General features: G+C 44.3%; 1 protein-coding gene across 15 annotated transcripts in view; it reads left to right on the forward strand.

Annotated features, from left to right (window-relative positions):
- The window catches only part of LOC119024655 (zinc finger protein 469), a 196665-nt gene that overhangs the window by 96773 nt on the left and 80628 nt on the right, over positions 1-19264 (forward strand). For all 15 annotated transcript variants that reach the window (XM_037107638.1, XM_037107637.1, XM_037107636.1 and 12 more), the window contains one exon: positions 16841-16890. The gene's annotated coding sequence lies outside the window, so the exon portion shown is untranslated. The remainder of the gene's footprint in view (positions 1-16840; positions 16891-19264) is intronic.

The following is a 19264-nucleotide window of genomic DNA, read 5'->3' on the forward strand; positions in this document are numbered from 1 at the left end:
ATTGATTTCACAACGTAAATGAAAACATAATTCCGTCTAAGCTCGTGTTCTTTGTGGTCGCATTTCATCCATGAATAACTCTGGAAATGGTTTGAGGAATGAGTCTGAGTGCATTTCCACCTGGAGATTAATGTGGTTAAGTGCTGATTGTAATGAAATCGTTTCAGCCACGTCGTCAATGGTGTTAACATCTACTTGATCTTTATCAAAGCAAATATTTGTACAAAACCGACAAATTGTTCATCAGATCAGATTGCAAATAGATCTTTAATGCTGAAGTCACCTGAGCATCCAGCCAAACGTTCTGATGAGCTCCCAGGCGACTGCTTCGATAAATAAAGAAATAATTTGCGGTAAATCATGAATATGGTACCGTTTACATTGATTGGACAATTCAGCAGCGAACAACGAACCCTTTGAGAAACGTTGGAATCGCCCTCGTGTTTAATATTTTCGCATTCAGATCTTGAAATTAAACAAACCATTAAAGCAATCTTGCACAACAGTGGCCCATTAACAATTTACAATTAATTTTGGCTCTATGCAAGGTTTTGGTCTCTCATCTGTCAAAGTGGCCGACAGTCCACATGTTCGTCTAACATTTGGGATGCAGAAGTAACACATCGCATGATGACTGGATGTTGACTTGAAAGCAGAAAATGTGTCAGACATTGGATAGAGACTAAAAAAGACAGAAATGTGTGAAGGCAGGCTGTGCAACACGTCCTTCTGCTTTCATCCAGCGTTTCCTGTTGTGCTCGCCACGTTATGTTTTTCAGTGCTTTGGAAGCCGGCAGTCGACTCCCACGTATGCAGCAGAGCCCATGTGACCAAAAATTTCAAATGCATGGCTTATATTTTACATGCTTATTGAAGCCCTTGGAGAGGCATAGCCATGGCTCTGTGCAGAGGTCAGGTTCCAGCCTTTATTGCCTAGGTAAAGAAAACACGCTGAAGAATGTTTCAGGCCTGAGTGATTGTCAGCTCTTACAGCGGCGTGAAGACAAAACAGGAAGGCCCCTGGTGGTTTTTTATGAGCAGGAATCACTAACAGTGCCAGAGACCTTCTCTTATAAAACATACTGTATAACCCTGCTGGATCCCTCTGCTCTGATTGGTTGGGGTTTTTGTCCTCACCAGTCTGATGCCGTGTGGTTTAACTCCTCGCATGAGGGGGTCTCAGCTACTGTTGTGCGGGAGTCTGAAGGTGCTGTGTGATCCTCCGCTGTGTGCCCGTAACTGTTTTGCCAGCCTTTGCATTTCAGCAGTAGCGTTACTTCACAGTTTGTGCTGCTGTTTGTTTTGGCAAAAGGCTTCCAGTTGATTCCTCCTGCGCAGGCCAGACGCTTGCCTCTTTTGGGATCGTTTGGCATTAGAGCACTCGGTTGACAGGTAGGTGAAGCTAAACTGGCCAAACAAGGAAGCTAAACAAGGCCAACGTGGGCAGCTGTCCCACACCGCAGCTGGAGGGGGCAGTGCTCAGTGGAAATGGTCCACTGATGACGAGGTAATGGGAACATTACAGAGATGTTCAAGCACAATGATGGGATATTAAGCAGCAGGATGAGCTCAGGTTGCCAGTATGTCTCCGCTTTCCTTTCATTTTCTAGTGGTCAAGACGATTCCGATTTAATAACGGCTACTGAAAGGATAATAGTTACGTCTGTACAGCCAGAATTTAGATGATTCTCTGCTGCTACTTCAGACGGCAGCATGAAAAAAAAAAGGCCGCTGTCTGAAATAGCTCATTCCTTTTAGAATGTGAGACTGTATCTTGTATTAATTTCTCGCCATGATGTATACAAGAAATTGAAAATTTCCAGTAATTTGCTGCAGGAGAGTTGCAGAAGAAGGCCTCTGTGATGTTAAAGCCAGAGTGGCGCAAAATCCCATATTTCCTCTGATAAGTATTGTTACATCTGTTGAACACTTGTCTGGAGCCGAGGCAGGCATTTTTTTTCAATAAGTGTGGAATTCATTACGCAACATCAATCACATGTTCCCCTTGGTTGTGTTTTAATTATTGTCAGTGATTTAAAGTGGGTCATATTAGTCATAATCAATGAACTATGGAGCTCTGACCGCTCGGCGACTGGTGAACTACATAAAGATCATCAACTCCGAGCAGAGATTGATTCGAATGACATTAGCTGTATTTAATCTAATTTGCAGTCATTTGTTGAAGTTTAACTCTGGGTATGTGGAAGGAAAATATTTAAAGTGATAACAGGTAGCCTGCTGTCTCCGTTCATATTTCATCTCAATTTCACTGGAGGCCGAGCCAAGACACACATCAGCCACTCTGCCTGACTGAATCAGAAAGACATCCAGACCTGAAAGCACCGCCGGGGTTAACACACTCCTGGAAAATCAGGGAAAGTCAGGTCAAATTTGAAATTGTACTTTCCAGGTCTGGAAAGGGAAATTTATCAAATATAGAGAAGTTTCGGAAAACTCATTTAATTTAATTTAATTTAATTCTCTCTCTCTCTCTTTTTTTTTTTTTTTGTCTCGTTCAGAACGCTCGGTTTAATTTGAAATAGTGCAGACCTGTTGGACAGAAAAATACTGTCGGTTGCACAACAACCAAGACAACAAACATACTGTACAACACGTACACACAACAGATCAAGGCCCTCTCGCCTAATGCAGTCCCACCACGAGTGCCATGAGTAGGTGATGAAATCCCATGTTTGGAGGCAGAAGGTCACGCTTGTTATTTTGGACAGGATCACTCCCAGTGTTACTGAGGCCTTACTGATGGCTTTTATATAGTGCAGACAGGCCCCCCTGGTTTTTACAAGAGCCCCCGAGCACCAGGACTGCAGTTGTCAGCCCAACCCCGTCAGACCTGTGGGCCTCTGAGATGAGGCTGTGAAGGCCTCACATGTTGCTGAAACGTAGAGTTGAGGGACGCTTTAAAAAAACAAATTCTAATGATTAAGTTGGTGGACAGTGACTACATTGACCACTATCACAGAGCTTCTTCCACTTCCTGTTTGCACGTGTCTAGAGCCATCTGGATCAGTCGTCTCTTCACAGATTATAGCCGCCGCTCGGCTTTTAACCAAGACCAGAAAACACGAGCGCATCACTCCAGTTTTTAGCCTCGCTCCACTGGCTTCCTGTCCACTCCAGGATTGATTTTTAAGATTTTATTGTCTGTTTTTAAGCTTTTAAATGGCTTGACACCCTCTTATTTATGCAAGCTTCTATATATTCACTCCCCGGTTAAAGCTCTGAGGTCGTCCCATCAGACGGTTCTGAACATTCCCAGAGCCAAACTCAAAAGTGAGAGGCGTTAGCGTTTGCCTTACAAATAAAAACTGCTCGAACCGCCGAAATTTTCAAGTCATTGCCAAAAAACCTACTTTTTAATTCAAGTCTGGCCCCCACATACTGTTGTTTAATGTGCCCTATTTGTTTGATGTTGATTCTTGAGCCTGTGAAGAACTTGTGCTATAGAAATAAACTGGACTTGACTAGATAGATGTTAAAGGAAACCATTTAAAATCAAAGCACTAAACCTTCTTTGTTGGAGAACGTAGGTTTCCATAACTTTGAGTAGAGATGCCACAGATGTAATAACCAACTATAATCTATAATCCAGTAATTGAAGGTCCAGTGTGTTTAGTGGCGTCTAGTTGGGAGGTTGCATATTGGAAAAACATAATACCCTTCAACTCTCTCTCCCCTTAGGCGGGTGAAGACTTTCGGTTTGAGGCTGGCAAAACCTATTTCAGTCGGCGTTCTCCTCCCTTCCACTATCTGTGTGTTTGCATTTCTGAAAGAACTTTCTCTCATCTCATCTCTCGTGGAAACAACAACAACAGCAACCTCCGACGCCAGCGTCCTACAGTCTGAGAATGTCTCGAAAGTTACCCTAACCTTCATCTAGTCACCCGTAAACAAGTTAACGGTCATCTTTTCTTTTCTATGGGTTAAAGCGAAGATGATGCGAAGACTCGCCTCCCCGGCTGCAAATGTACAACAGAAAAGAAGTTCATCCTCACACTGTTTTGCAGGAGCGCTCTTCCTGCTTCCTGGGCTTTCCACCCTGATTGTGATCGGTCTAAAGAAATGTGAAAACAAGCTGGAGTGTTTCTTCTGCCTTATAGCTAATTGAAAATAGCTACAGCCAGACCTTTTTCCAGTGCTGGCACAGCAGATTAACTGGCTCTGGAGCAAGTAAGTAGCACTACACTTCAAAAGACTTCAACAGCCAGATCTCCCTGAATGTAAGGATTGCTGTGGATAGGCAGATGACAGTTGTTGGCCAGGACTTCGGCAATTTTGTGCGCCTGTGATTTGTGTTGTGCACGTCGGAAAAAATCCTATGAATGACTGCTCGGCTGCCCCTCGCCTCATACATTTTGAGAAAACATTACTTGGACAATATAACAAGTCCTGCAGTGAGACAATCAAATGTCTTCCAGGTTGTTCAGCGGTTTAGTCTCTTGACAGGCCTTTTTTTCTTTTCTCGACATTTTGACAGCCCATCGTAGGAAAATCAACTTTTACTCTCCTTGTAATAACACGAATGACGGCCCTCCTTTATGTGACAGTAAGCCGTGACAGCAGGCCAGCACGCACATTTTGCAGGGCCCTGAAACTGAAGTAGCTATACAGAATTCAACCATCATAAATTGTATTATTCCACCTGTGCTTTTTTTTTCTCAAACAAATTGCTTCTTCTCTGAAGTGACACGAGAAATAAATCCCCCTGCTTTACCATCTACACCGTGACGTGTGTCCGTGGCAGCGTTGTACTTTCTCCAGCCTCCATCTTCCACTCTCACACAAGCACAATTTCCTCGTGTAATTTTTTAGCCGTTGAAATAACACAAACATTGCAAATGAACGCCGTACGGTAAGCCATTTACTTTGGAGCATCGCGCTATAAATGTCTCAAAATGTGACACGTAGCAGCCTGAACCAGCAGATCCACGTTACGGTAAATTTCAGAGCTGCAAGTGTGTTTCAGATTTAGATAATACAAATGACTCAATAGAAAAAACACTGAGTTTAGGGAATGGAATGAATCACCTGCTTTAATCAAACAGGACATGTACAGCTGTGAGGAAAAAGAAGGAAAAATAAAGCGGAAGCTCCCTCCTCTCGGTGCCAGGAATAGTCAGTCTACCGTCGCTGGTTAGCTGCTCAGCATCTCAGCATCTCAGCCAATCTGCTGCCAAGCTGTTCTGTTGGAGGGGCCGGGCTCGACACTAATGACAGTGACGACATCACTAATGACAACAATAATGATTCCACGGCGGATTAATCCAGTCAGATGCATTATCAAGATGGTTGTCTTGTCTCTTTTGCATCTGATCACATGCTGGCATTACGTTCAGACAGACTGATTGCATTTAACATCCCTTAAATCATCATAATTACAGCCTGGCATGATGCACAGTGGCAAAGAAGCTACCGACGCTCTGCTCTCATTCTCCTTTAGACACACTTCAGCGAGGTGATGAGCACACTAAATGGGATTTGAGTGTTTTCCAGCCTCAGTCTCCACGGCTCAGTTCCCCCTCTTTAATTTCTCACAGTGCATACCTGTGACAAATTTGGCAGACGCCAACGAGGACGATGAGATCAGGAAGCTTTTCTGCTGCGCCGGTGGAGTGTGCTCGATGGAGGAACCAGAGGCATCAGTGCTGTCAGGTGCAGCGGCGGAGGAAGACGCTACACTTTGGGCTGAGCTTGAGAGGATTTGTGGTGTGCCGACGGAGCAGCGTGTCTCTTGCGCGCACACACACACACCTGCTCATCAGCTATTTTAATCCCCCTCAGTTTTATTTAATGAACACACGCCTGCAAACGCACTACAATGCACATTCTTATGTGAAATACACACACGTGCACACAATAATTCCCCCCCGGTTGATTATAGTGTGCAGAATGTGGCAGAGGTGGTAGTTGTCGGTCTTTGTCCCCGCTTTGAGGTAGCGGCATCGCTGGAGTTGTGGGTGGGCTCACAAGATTGTCATGCTTGGCAGATGGTAATTTGGGGTTGAGTCTGTGGTTAGTATTGGGGTGAGGCTATAAGTTATGGCTGTGTTGGTTTTGACTTGGCGGAAGTGAGCAGCAGGGAATGGTGGCTCGGGCCCTCTCTCCGGCTGTCTACTGACGATTAGAAAGCTCTGCGGTTTTCCTCCTCTTGTCACTCTTTCCTTTCTTCGTTCTTCCTGTTTTAGTTCATGTTGCTGTGTTCTTTGGAGGAAGAAGGGAAATGAGACGGACGCAGAACAAATAATATGGGATACTTTGAGACAGACAGAGGGTGAGACAGAGGGAACAGGACAGGGCAGGAACCAGGGAGAGGCGGTGTTTGAAGTTAAACAAAACGGGTCCATATCCTGAGGAAGTGGCTGGTGCCAAAGACAGGGATAAAGACGGGACTGTTCCTGGTGGACTGCGAGTGCACATGATTACATGTGTACTCTGTGTGTGTGTGTGTGTGTGTGTGTGTGTGTGTGTGCATGCATTACAGTGTTTCTGCTTGATGATACCACAGTCATACAACACAAACCCCCGTATTTCAGCATGCAGCCGCCGCTCATTTTCACTTTGCTGTCGCAGCGCATCGTGCCCTCTGCTTAGCCCTCCACTTAGCCCGGAGGGTAATGAATTAAGCTCTCTAAAGGTCTGCATTCACTGCTCGTCTGCTCAGAGCCCCGAGGGGTGTTTTTCTTTTCGCTGGGTCCATAAATGAGGAGTTGATTGGGTGCTAACAAGGAGCACTTTATGGATTTCAGATAACATCGCTGTGCCTGAGTAATAGTGGTTCAGGGGTCTCCAGGGTCATATTAGTTCGAATAATTTGAAATGGTGTGTGCGGGTGTGTGTGTGAGTGTGTGTGAGATACAGAGTTGAATTTCTATCTCTCTGAGGACTATTTTTAGGTCTTGAGAGGCAACGTATAGTGAGTCCTAACTGCACGGCAGCTTGAGGTCAGGGAGTTCAGAGCCTTCCTGTCCCTCGCACCCCAACAAGATGGATGAGCTGAGATGCATATGCATGCTTGTGGTTTGAGGGTATGTTTGCATGCATGCGTATGTATGTACACAGATACTTATGGCGGGACACTGAGGGTGTGCAGAGTGGTATTAGCTTTGCCGTAATGACACACAGCGGTGGAATACCACAGCCACCCAGACAAAACTCGCCTAGCTGCTCGGGGCACAAAACTCAGAGATTACACATTTGTGTGAGTGTGGTTGTGGGGTGTGTGTGCACTCCCACCTCAGTCTACAGTAGTCTAGACTGTCTAACAGCCCCGTTGTGGAACGGCTAATCAACACAGCTGATGAAGCGGTGGAAATAAAAGAGAGCAGGGAGGATAAAGGTCACACAGGAGATTTAAGAATGAGAGGCAAAACTCCTGAAAGAGAGAGAGCTGTGGAACAGCCAATGAGGCGTGCAGCGGCTGGCTAGATTACGTATGCGCTAAAGATTATCTGTCTTGGAATGATTATCGACTCCCCAGTAGATATTCAAATAGGGATCAGTGCGGTTTGGGTACGATGTGAGTGGTGAAACCAGCGAGGCGGCCATCCAAGAGGACGGGACTTTCAAACAACCAGCAAAAAACACTTTACAACTGAATCGAAGGCCTTTGGCCCTCTCGGCAGATAGCATGATGAATGCGCCCTAGGCTGGCTGCCAATCCGTATTGACTCTCCCTTCTCTTGTTCTGAAAAGTCCTTTTGTTTTCTGGGAGCTGTCAGACTGACTTCATGCAGGTTTTGGAGGGTTTTCAAACCTTGAACCACATGCCTGACAGACTGGATAAAAGGAAAACGATTTCTCAAAACCACATCTGATAGCTGAATTCACATCTGTTTAATAGCAGGAATATTGCATGTGTAATGTATGTATGGATACTATATATGTATATATATATATGAGCCTCTCCATGACTGTGTGTGCAATTAAGTAAGTGCTATCTTGGGTTTGACCTTTCTCTCAACATGTTTTTTCCCCGCTGCAGAGGCTTTACTGCCGGCTGTGACTCAGAGACTTGGAGAGGATGATAGATAATGTCCTGTGTGTTTAGTAATTACGCAGTCCAGCCAAACTGTTGCTCATTCATAGAAATGTTGCTGTCCGACCCACTTCTCGGTTAGCATGTTTCTGGGGCACATATTTATGGGCACAGACATTTTCTTTGGCACTGGACAGCTATAATGTTTTTTAGTGTGTGTGTGTTTTTGTTCAGGAAATAGCTTTCTGGTTCTCATGCTCTCTCAGAGATTCATCTGTTTTGCTCTTTGTCCGACGGACAGAAGATCTCCGCCTGATTCTCCGGCTCATCTAGATTGCTCAGCTGTTCCGGAGGCTGAGCGTCGAGCGGTCGCACACACCTGTTTAGACGCACGGGTCTCTCGGGGAATGGTTAGCGCAGAGATAGACGGACGGTGACATCAAGGGATTGAGCGGTGACGAATAGAACACATGAGTATTTTTCTGTTCTGGTCTGCGCCGCGGCTGAAGTGGTAGTGCAGTCTGGTTTTTACTCTGTGTTTATGATTTTGGCTGTGTGGGTTGTGTGTTTGTGTCTGGACAACAGCAGGGAAGAGAGGCTCTGAGCGTGATAGAGAGGTTAACCAAAGCATAGCCAGGGGGCTGGAGTCTGGGTTTGCGGACTGGAGTGTTTTGATGGTTTGTGTTATCTGGACCGAGAGCCTGAAAGCTCACGAGATGCAGCCCTGGGCACTTTAGGAGGGGGGCAGGGGGTCTGAGAGATGTGTGTGTGTGCACCGTGAGGCTGGTTTTCCCGACATACGTGACAAGGAGAAGTGTCAGGGGGGCAGATAGAAGGTGTAAGGGAGTTCCAGAAGAACATAAAAACTGAATGCCATCCTGGAACTGTTTATAGGTCCGCCTGTTTTCCCTCCGCGCATAAGCAGAAACACACGGAAACAGACGTGCAGCGGTGTGAATGTGCTCAGGCAAGGGCATCACACTGTCTGAATTAAAGGCATAATGAGATGTGTGTGTGAAGGTTTCCAGAGAGAATATTGGAACGGGTCCAGAGTGGTATCAGCGGTCCATGCGTCTGATTCTATTGGTCCACACGGGGTGCTAATGCAACAGAAAGGTCACGGCTGGATCTCGCTGATGGAAAACCTGCAGGCCATTAAAAAAGCCTGCGATACTCCAGACAGTGGTGAGTCACTGGTGGTTGACTTGAAGGTTAACAGTAACCATTCCCCGTGAGTCAAACATAGCTGGCTTTGGTTGGGTGAGATTTTGTGTTAATTGTGAGATAGAGACGTTTCGGTAAGTCTAAAACATTCGTGGGAGTTTGTACTTTTTGATTTGTGCCTTTGTGTACACGCTGGTTCGTGTGATTCACCCTCGCTAGTGGTGATGACAAGCGCACATTTGTTTCTGATGCCGTGTTTGACCCAGCGGCTCACGTTATAGACGTCCTTCTTTCTGCTCTGCTGGGAGAACAGAGGCAGGGTGGGACAGAAATACTGGGGGACATCTGGTGTGGTTGTTTATTTACCCAGTGAGGAAGTGACAAAACAGTTTTCTTTCATCCGTTGGTTTTACTGGTTTATTTGTTCGATCATTACTTTTAATCCGATCCCTTTCTTCTCCGCGGTGTCGCTTTCCTTTCTCCATTCCACTTAGTTGTGTAATGACAGTTGGAGCTGGAATAAAGATATTTCCATCAACATATTCTACGAACATTTGGAAGTGTAGCATTAGAAAAGGTTTGTGGAAAACCTCATTAATTTCAAACTCACTCAATGTGTTGTTGTTGTTTTTGTTTTGTGTTTTATTTGCCTTTTTAAAGGTGCACTACGTAGTTTTTGGGAAGACATTTTAGTCACATTTTTTTTTTTTTTTTTTTTTTAAAATGCCTGAACAAACTTAATAAACAAACTGACCTTAAAGGACAACACAGTTTCATACTGTTTACATAGTGCCACTTTAAAGCACTTAATGACAGATGGAAACACCTGTTCCATACAAGTTCAGGTGTAGTGAGCAGGTAACTCACGACTGATCAACTGGCAAAAAGAAGAAGAGGAAGAAGAAAACAGCCTGTTTCTGCCATCGCTGTCTTTCTGGATTCCCCCTTTCTTCCTCTTCATATTTCTTTTGGAGATGGCCAAGGCAACTGCTTTTGTTTCTTCTTCTTCTTCTTCTTCTTCTTCTTCTTCTTCTTCTTCTTCTTCTACCTCTTAATACAGGCTTGTGTTGCCTGCATGGCCAACTTCTGAGAAACATTAAGCTACTTCTCAAAAGTTTGCTTTGATTTTGCATGACGATGAGATAGAAACACCGGTGTCACAGAGTGTTTCGGGTCAGTGTAACACAGTAACACAGCTCTCAGTGCATCACTTCACATTAGACATGAGTCATGGACCTGAAACCTTTTCCGGAGTAATTATTGTGAATGAGGCATAATCACTGTATCAGCTGGCAGGTTGACAGTGAAATATTGTGGTGAAGGTGTGCCGTTCACTGCGGCTGGTGGGTACACCTTTTATCTTTAATGAATCCAATTGGCTTGCTAAAGCTCGTCAGCAAGTGAGTTGGGGTTTTCTTAATTCAACCACCACAAAGATCCTTACTCAGACCTGAGTCACACTTTTAGTGCCTGACTTCAAAGACAAAGTTGGATATTTTGGAGATGAGCTTATCAAAAAGATCGACTCCACTGTCATGTCTGTGTAGTTGGCATGGAGCTGGAGCCAGGACACAAACAGAGTAGCTTGGCATTAAAGACTGGAGGCGGTGGCAAAGCAGTAGCATTGTACAATATTCTGCTAAGATAAAAACACGCACCAAAAATGGTGAAATGGTCCTTTAGGGCAGCGGTCCCCAACCTTTTTTGCACGACGGACCGGTTTCATGCCAGACATAGTAACAGAACAGACGGATGTTATTAAACAAGAATCTGTTTTTCAAAATAAAACAATGTACGCAACCCGATTTTAGATAAGCGGTTGACAATGGATGGATAGAAGAACTTACAGGATGTGATTGTCAGTATAATGGAAATAAAATAACTAATTTATTATTTCTCTGCGGCCCGGTACCAGATGACCCACAGACCAGTGGTTGAGGACCACTGCTTTAGGGAAACAGGGATTTCACTCTTAGGTTGTACTGCTCACAGCTCACCTGCCGACCACTGACGAGGGGTCAAATGTGGCTATAAAAGTTAAGTAAGTTTAATAACCATTGACTTAACCCTTCAGGCTCTGATGTAATTTAAACCAGGCATGGATGTGGACAGTAGGGCGTACAGTGGACACACATGTGGTTCTTTTTATACAAAATGTGAGTCCTCATGTGCACATATGCATTTCGGGCTGCACGCGGATATATATGAAAATCCTGGTGAGCACGAGTATATTACGAAAATGTAGTGTAATTTTAGCTTCAGCCTAACCTGAAATGTTTTTAGTTGCTTTACCTCCTGTGCTGTAATCTTAGCCTGGTACCTCTGAATCATCAGCCCACATCTCAGATTTGTTCAGCAATTCAAATAAGTCTATTCCACAGCAGAGCACAGGTGTAACTGATCAGGTTATTAAATGACTGCATTTGATTTAGTTGAGATGTTTCCAGGGCCCTGGTATTGTGCATGCTGGCTCACTTACTTGGACACTTGATGGAATTGAGCCACCGTCAACAAAATTTGTTTCCCCTATCCGTTCCCTGCTATGACAAGTCAGAATGTCTGTCATGAAAAGGTCTTTTGTTTCCATTGACGGTTATTTTTCCCTGGTGGAGAAAACAGTTGATCAATCACAGTGTTTTTTTGGTGGCATTAGACGAGGGGCGTCATCTTTTTACCTCGCCAGCTAGCTTCAGTGTTTCCCACAGAAGTGACTGTCTATGCCAGCAAAGTCGCCCAAAAAATACACCTCGCGTTTTGGTAAATTTCGCCCCTGGTTTCGTTTTCACAACTGCAGGTGGAAACTATCAAATGCCATTTACAGGAGGGATGAGGTACCAGACAGTATCTCTCACATCTCTCTGTCTGTATACAGGCGGAGTAAAGCAAGGGCAGATTGTCTGCTAGCTTATTGTTCTCTCAGATGGATAAAAAAGATAAATAAAAGCTGAAATACTTGGGCTGCAATGAGTACACATGGGCGACCTGCCCAAGTAATGTCAACGTGTGGGAAACACCGAGCTTTCATACATTCATACATGCTGAATCAATTAATAAATTAACATATATTTTTGATCAATATGAAAACTTCTTCTGCGACCACACCCTCAGTGTTGGCTGACAAAGCTGGTGAGACGAACATGTCACTGGATACAGATTGATTAGGGCAAAACTAATACAACAAACCACCTCCCAACAGGAAAGAGCTAACATGAACACATTAGCCTGCTGAATGTTTGAAATCAAACCAAATGTTGGTTCATTCAGCTATGATTATCGAATATTTAACAAAGGGATGAAAACAGCATGTTCATTTTATGCAACAGGCCCTTTTTTTTTGCCGCAGACATCTTGAGTTTTCATAGTGGAAAAGCACAAGTGGAACTAATAACATCAGTGATGGCCCCGCTCCATTGTTGTGTCCCAGTTAGCCATGTCTGTGAGTCAGCATGCACCGATCCAGGGCTGACACACCTAAAGACACACAGCCATAAATAACGCTATTTGTTACACCTGTTTTTTGTGTGCGTGTGTGTGTGAGAAGAAGCATCACGTCGCATAATCCTGTTGTGGTGGATAAACACAATGTTTGCATAATGTCTCTCCGCAGCATAAAATAGGAGTCTGAAAGTTCACGCCATTTTATGACAGCGACAGATTCCTCACAAAAGCATAAATCTAGCGAGACAAAGAAGACTAATTAGACTCCTCTGAATAGTAATTCAAATCTTTCGCATGATATCAGCTGAGTGAAAAACATGTGCAGCTGTTACACAGCCTGTAGATCTATTCTTCTTTTTTTCTGTTCTTTTTTTTTTTTGTTTTGTTGCCTGGTTTCCACATCTCCGTGCCGAGCCGTGAACTCAGAGTCCCTCAGCTCTCACATTGTCTGTTTAGATTGAGTATAGCACTATTTGGCCTTCGCAGTGCGGCCCACACTGCAGCAGGGATTTCCCCCGGCCGAAGTCATCGAGAACTGTTTACCTTCACACTCTAACATGTTGGGTCGGTCCCAGAGCGCAAGGTTAATGGGCATAAGTTGCAAGTGCTCGGCTTGTGTGTGTGTGTGTGTGTGTGTGTGTGTGTATACTCTGATGTATACTCAAAAACACAGGCGTGCCGAGGCGTGACGTTAGAGTCATACGCCAAACACTGTACACGTGCACAATAGTACGGTTAAATTTAGATTCACCGTCTGTCTGACTGTTAGTGTGCACTGTTTTTACCCTGCGCTGTGAAGATGGTAATAATTCATATGGAACCTTTGGTATGTGAGACAATATGTGGCACAGATGTTGAAGATCTCCTTTCAAACATGAACAAAAACGTCTCTTACAGTGTGAGTACAGGCTGTTTTTTTTCCTGAGAATGTGTTTTAGTGTAACTCACCGAAATAAATCAATTTTTCGTGATTTACTTTTTTGTTGTCCTTCTGTGTTTAAAGCCCTCCAGTCGGTTTTTCCTTCCTGTGCGCATCACTCGACTTTCTGTCTCGAACAAAAACAGGTGCGTGGTTAATAGTCATCCGTGGTCTTCACCATCGCAACCAGACTGCTGTTCTAGCAAGATTAACATCACTGCAAGGACCTTACACTGAAATCTTGACACAGCCATGGAAGACAAAGCCCCGTTCATTCCTATGAAAGACGCTTTAAGCCAAAATGGCTCGACTACCTGACGATAAAAATCCCCAGATCCTTCAAGTTGTGGCGCCAGTAGAGTTTTTGCAATATAGACTTTCGTTGACCGAGCCGACAAACTTCTGGTTTAGCACGTGGCTAACTTGAATGGGGCTAAATTGATTTAAATGAGCAGCTCTTCTCGACTTCCAGATTTTGTAATGGCTCAAATCAAGACTATCAAGCGAGTCATTTCATGATTGTGTCACTCCAAAAAATGGATCCACTGTTTTACAGATGCTTCTTTCACAGTGGATTCTAATGAGAAGATTCATACAGTCAATCTGTACATGATTTCAGCTTCTTATTACACCAACATGAATGTCTCTTTGCTCTGTGCTGGTTACTTTGTGCTGACTCTGGTTCTTATGAGATATCATTTTGCACTTTTTAAACTTCTTTAAGATTGCTCTCAAGAACAAGCAGAAACTGTGCATGACTTGGTGGAGGTTCTGGGTCTTCTAAAAGACAATTAAATGGGACACAAACTCGCTTCTGTCAACCTTGAAAATGGGAACTTTAGCACATACATATGCTTTTTTAAAAAAAACCCATGAAATGGCTAATTGAGTGCTCTTTGCCTTGGCATAGTTAGGTGTTTCTTGTGAAAACAGGCAGCAGTCAATAACGTGTAAAGTACGTTACGCCTCACATCACCCCGAACCCCCCCTAACTGCTGAGATGATGATGCTGACTCTCCCCCGGACAGTCAGCTCCCACTTAACAGGCCGGACCGGGCCAGAACAATACAGCCTCAGAGAGGACAAAGGCCAATTTGAGAAACGGAGTACAGTACCAAGGTGGCTTGCCAGGTTTGGCTCCTGGCAACCCAGGCTGAGTCAGCAAGGACCGCTTATCGAGCTAATGGCAGCTAACTACATTAAGCAGCAGTTGGCGCTTACCTTAACAACAAAACTACCAGTTTTCTGTACCAGGAGCTCCAAAAAAACACCTCGGTAATGCAACTGTCCTCTGTCATTGTTCTCGGAGGCCATTTACAGCCCCGTACCGGAGGTGTTCATTAAGAAGCTGCTGGTTATCAGTATATTTGTGAGCTGTTACGTTAGCAACAAGTAGAGCGATCCATCCAAAGTTGTTCAAGGCAGAGCAGCCTGAGGGCCGCAGAGGGAGAACCAGCAAATATTCTCTCCATAAAACATGACCCAGTTTCACCCAAATCACTGAACAAAAGTTACAAAAGTGGGTTATCGAACAAATTGTAAGGCTTCTTCTTCTTTTTCTTATACATCCATGGCAGCATCATGAAATAAAGAAACAAAAATGTGATAAATGCCCCTGAGTGCCTGATGAGTCATCAACATTTTTAATCTGTTTCCAGGAAGTTACAACCTCTAAAATACCCTTAGAACACCTTCAGAATGACTTTTTGACTTCATGGGGATACCAGTGTGTGAATGCTTTTGAAGCAGGGCTCACCATAAAGGTCTGCAGTTGCACTTTCACGTCTAGCTCAGGCCCACATGGTGCATTAAACGGATGGATCGGGATGGACTCGTGACTACTTTGTGAGGAGTCAGTGGCAGTGAGTCCGGTTGGTTCACGTCTGGCTTCAAGTTTCAGAATGTGTGTGAATGCTTCCTCGTTGACCATTTGGTTTTAGTAAGCGCCCTGCGTTGGTGGATGTCCAACCCTTTGGTGAGTCCCATGGGGGGGTGATGCAGCCGTGTGAGTAATGGGAATGAACGTGGAAAGATGCCCGTAGTTAGTCAGCAATCACTGACCAAAAAAAGAGAGTCTGTTGTTCTCTGCAGGGATGCTGAGCTCGCCTACGCCCACCAATGAAATGTGAAGCGTATTACCATGGCAGATACACACAGACATGCACACATGACTGGTGAAAAAATAAGCAGTCCTGCAAGTTCCCACAGACACAACACTCAGCAATACATTACTCACAGTCGTGTCTCTGCGAACTTCTTTTGTTCTTTGGGGTCTTTTTCTTTCATTCTGTCTGACTCTGTTCAGGTTGAGGCCACATGTGCTTCGGCAGAGCTTTGAACCTGTGTAAGATTAAGCGTGTCTGTCTGGCTGGGTTCATCTGAAAGCAGGGCATGGAGCTGCCGGGGCACCGCGCTCTCTCTGCCCTTTAGTCAAAAGCTGCTTTTTTTCCCATCCAAAATGTTTGTGCAAATGAATGGAGTTTCGGTTTTCCTACACAATGAACAATTTATGCAACTCTTGCGTTGAAATGTCACTGCGATGGTAGTTGCATGAATGCACAGCGGTGGATATTTCTCACATCATCTCAGATATCCACAGAGTACTTCATAGCACTGATCGTAGTGTTTGTAAGGGCACTGTTGTGTGATTACAAAGCCTCCAGACATGATGAAATGTGACTAAAACCATCTGCCACAACATCAAAATCCCAATTAGTCCATGACTAATCAATGCTGAGAGGCTTTCTGCTTTAATTATGGGTGTGTTCTCAGTTTTTCAGAGATGCCGATTTATGTATGTCAACAGATATGAAGGAAACAGACCTAATTTGCGGTAGATTGCTTGGAACACATTAAGACATTTGCCTGACTTTGGTGTTATTGTTTCCTGTTGATCTCAGTCTGTGTCTCTTCTGTAAGTCCCCTGTCCTCTCACCAGGTTGCCAGGTTGGCGTGAACACAACCGAGAAATATAGTTAATTCCAAGCTCCTCTGTTTAATTCTTTCCAGGTGGTGAAGGAAAGGCCTGTGGTGGTGAACCTCTCATAGTTTTAGATTGAATAAACAATAAACATTGCGCAGAAATAAATAAACTGTAATAAAAGACGCTACGGAGGAAGTTGTGCCGCTTGTTATTGGTTTTATTTCCAATTCAAAGCGGGGGGAAACTGCTCCGATATCAAAGGCGATCGCAAAGAAAACAAAAATACTGACTTCACAAAATTACCTCAGAAATGCCCCAATTTTCCAAGACCACAGATTGACAATTTATGAAGTGTATTTACAAAGATCTGCTCTCTCTCTCTTTCTTCCTCTCTTGTTTGTAGGTGGCATTTGCTTTGGCGCAAGCGCTGACTGACACATGATGCAACCGACGGTAAGAACAACAAACACCTGGTTTATCCTCTCTGACTTTACACAAAGAGACGGTCCGGCAGACGGGCCCATTCTATAGAAATGCTTGGCATGTGTTTTCTATATATTGCACGTATTTTCCAGTTGTAAAACTTCCCCGGTGTTTGATACAAAACCGTCCTGCACGAGTTAAAGAAATTGCATCTTTTTGTCTACCTCTCCCACACGTTAACGCCCGTCCCTGACCACAGCCAATAGGGGATAATGCATGGTTGACACTATGCCCCTCCCTGCAAGATGTAAATCTTGTTTTTCTCTGCTGACCACCACGCTCCCAGGAAAAGACAACAGTCTTCCAAATGACACGGTAGTAGACTTCCGATTACAGCCCTGTCACTTACTCTACCGACGTGTAAACACATGAGGGAGAGACAGACGGTCAGGCAGAGAGAGAGAAAGAGAGAGAGACAGATGTGCTCGGGCGCGTGGGCTTTTCTTTTTGTTTGCCTCCAGATGTCAGACCTTTGGTTAGAGGGGCAAACCTAAAAGGATGCCTATTGTTAAACTGTCTCACTGCACAAGGCTTTTTGGCTTTCTGGGGGCTGAGTGAACATGAGACAATAACTCATTTCATCATTGAGACGTCATTACAGTGTCTCTACATTTCCCTTCCGTCTTCTTGATCCTTCTGTCATCTTAAGAGCAACAGCAGCAGCAGCAGCATCGAGTGTCACTCTGTCACATACTTTCTTTGTCATTTCTACTGCAGCACATCCTGTTTAAAAGGAGCTTCAAACTATACATTTCTAAATCATGGCAATCCAAATCATTATTACAATAGTTTCAGCCCCTCCACAGAGTCTTTGTGATCCTGTGGCCTGTGAGAAGACAGTCCCGGCGTTGGCTTCGTCTTGGCCTACAGACCAAAAGTGTGATAATTTTAGACTCAAGTCTCTCACATGGTCTGGAGCAAGGACGGCATTTTGGAAATAAACTTGGAATTTAGCTTAATTGCAGTTTACAGATTTAGGAGGGGCAGCGTTCTCTTCTTTATTTTCTTGCATAAATAGAGAGTGACTGGAGGCCAAAGACATGAGGTTTCGAAGCCACAAAAAGAGGTTAAAGAACGTCAGAGGCAGTGAGGACGCTTTAAAGCCTGCATGGCTCCTCAGCTCTCCCCGAGGCTCAGCCGCGCTCTGTCCCTAATGTGAGATCCTTCTCCCCTCTCACCAAATCCATCAGATTTATTATATCGCCCAGGCCATTAGGTCTCCGCTGTAAAACCCGACTGTTAGTTTTTAACTGCTTCACGCACAGCCAAGTTAGAATGTCAGCTTTTCTTTTTTTTTTTTCAGATGCTAATTTTTGTTGTAGGAGGAGGTTTCAGCTGGATCTCTTAACAGCAAATTATTCGCCCTCTGAGGTTCTTAATCTGTGACAGCTTCTCTGCACACACACACACACCGTTTGGGTCCAGATATTTCCCATGACCTCATTACCATTAGGGGTAATTGCTCTCCGTCAAGTCTTTCTTCATATTTTTATCTAATCTTTTCCATTTTTATAGAAAACTGACTCCCGCACCTGATTGTTTTTTTTTCCTGTTTGCTCATATCTGTGTGGTGAAACAGTCATAAACATAAATAACGTTGATGTCGAGCGGTGTGACAGCGCAGTGTGATTTATAGCTAATAAAACACAATATAATGGAATTATCGGTGGGATTTAGCGAACTGGCGGAGAGAGGAGATGTAATGGATGCGTTTCAGGTGGGCTGCCGCGGGACGGGACATAAACTGTGGACCAGAACTGCAGATTAAGAGTCTCCTCGCTCTTTCTCTTGCTGCGTGGTCTCTTGGTGTGAATGATTGAGTATCTCAGCCTCCCTCATGGTCAAGGTTGCTGCACTGACAGAGGTTAAATCAAGATAAATCTAATATTAAAATGCACTGTGCACTGAGCACTCCAAAAAAACATTTGGACCCTTGTATTGTATATTCAATTTGTAAAACATTTCCTGCATTAAAATGTCCAAAATACAACGAGACGTTTGTGATACATTTTGTTGAGTTGTGCACTGTGCATATCTGTTTTTTTGTTCAAGGTAGTGGTGCGTTTCGTTTAGCTTCACGTTGCTTGTTGCTGTGACTTCCAAGGAAACACTGTGTGATGTGTCAGGGAGGAAGGAAGTCTGCAAATGTGACCGAACCGAACACGAGTAAAACTTGAGACTACCTTGTGATATCATTGAACTATATCTTCGTTTCTTTATTTTCCTGCGGCGGAACTTGCACACAGCATTAAAATGCCAACACTCTGACACATGCATGTGCACGCTCGCATGCATGCACGTGCACACGGCGCGATGCATGTTGGAAGGATTGCCTCGTGCAGCA

The sequence above is a fragment of the Acanthopagrus latus genome, chromosome 8, assembly GCF_904848185.1.
Source record: "Acanthopagrus latus isolate v.2019 chromosome 8, fAcaLat1.1, whole genome shotgun sequence".
NCBI lineage: Eukaryota > Metazoa > Chordata > Actinopteri > Spariformes > Sparidae > Acanthopagrus > Acanthopagrus latus.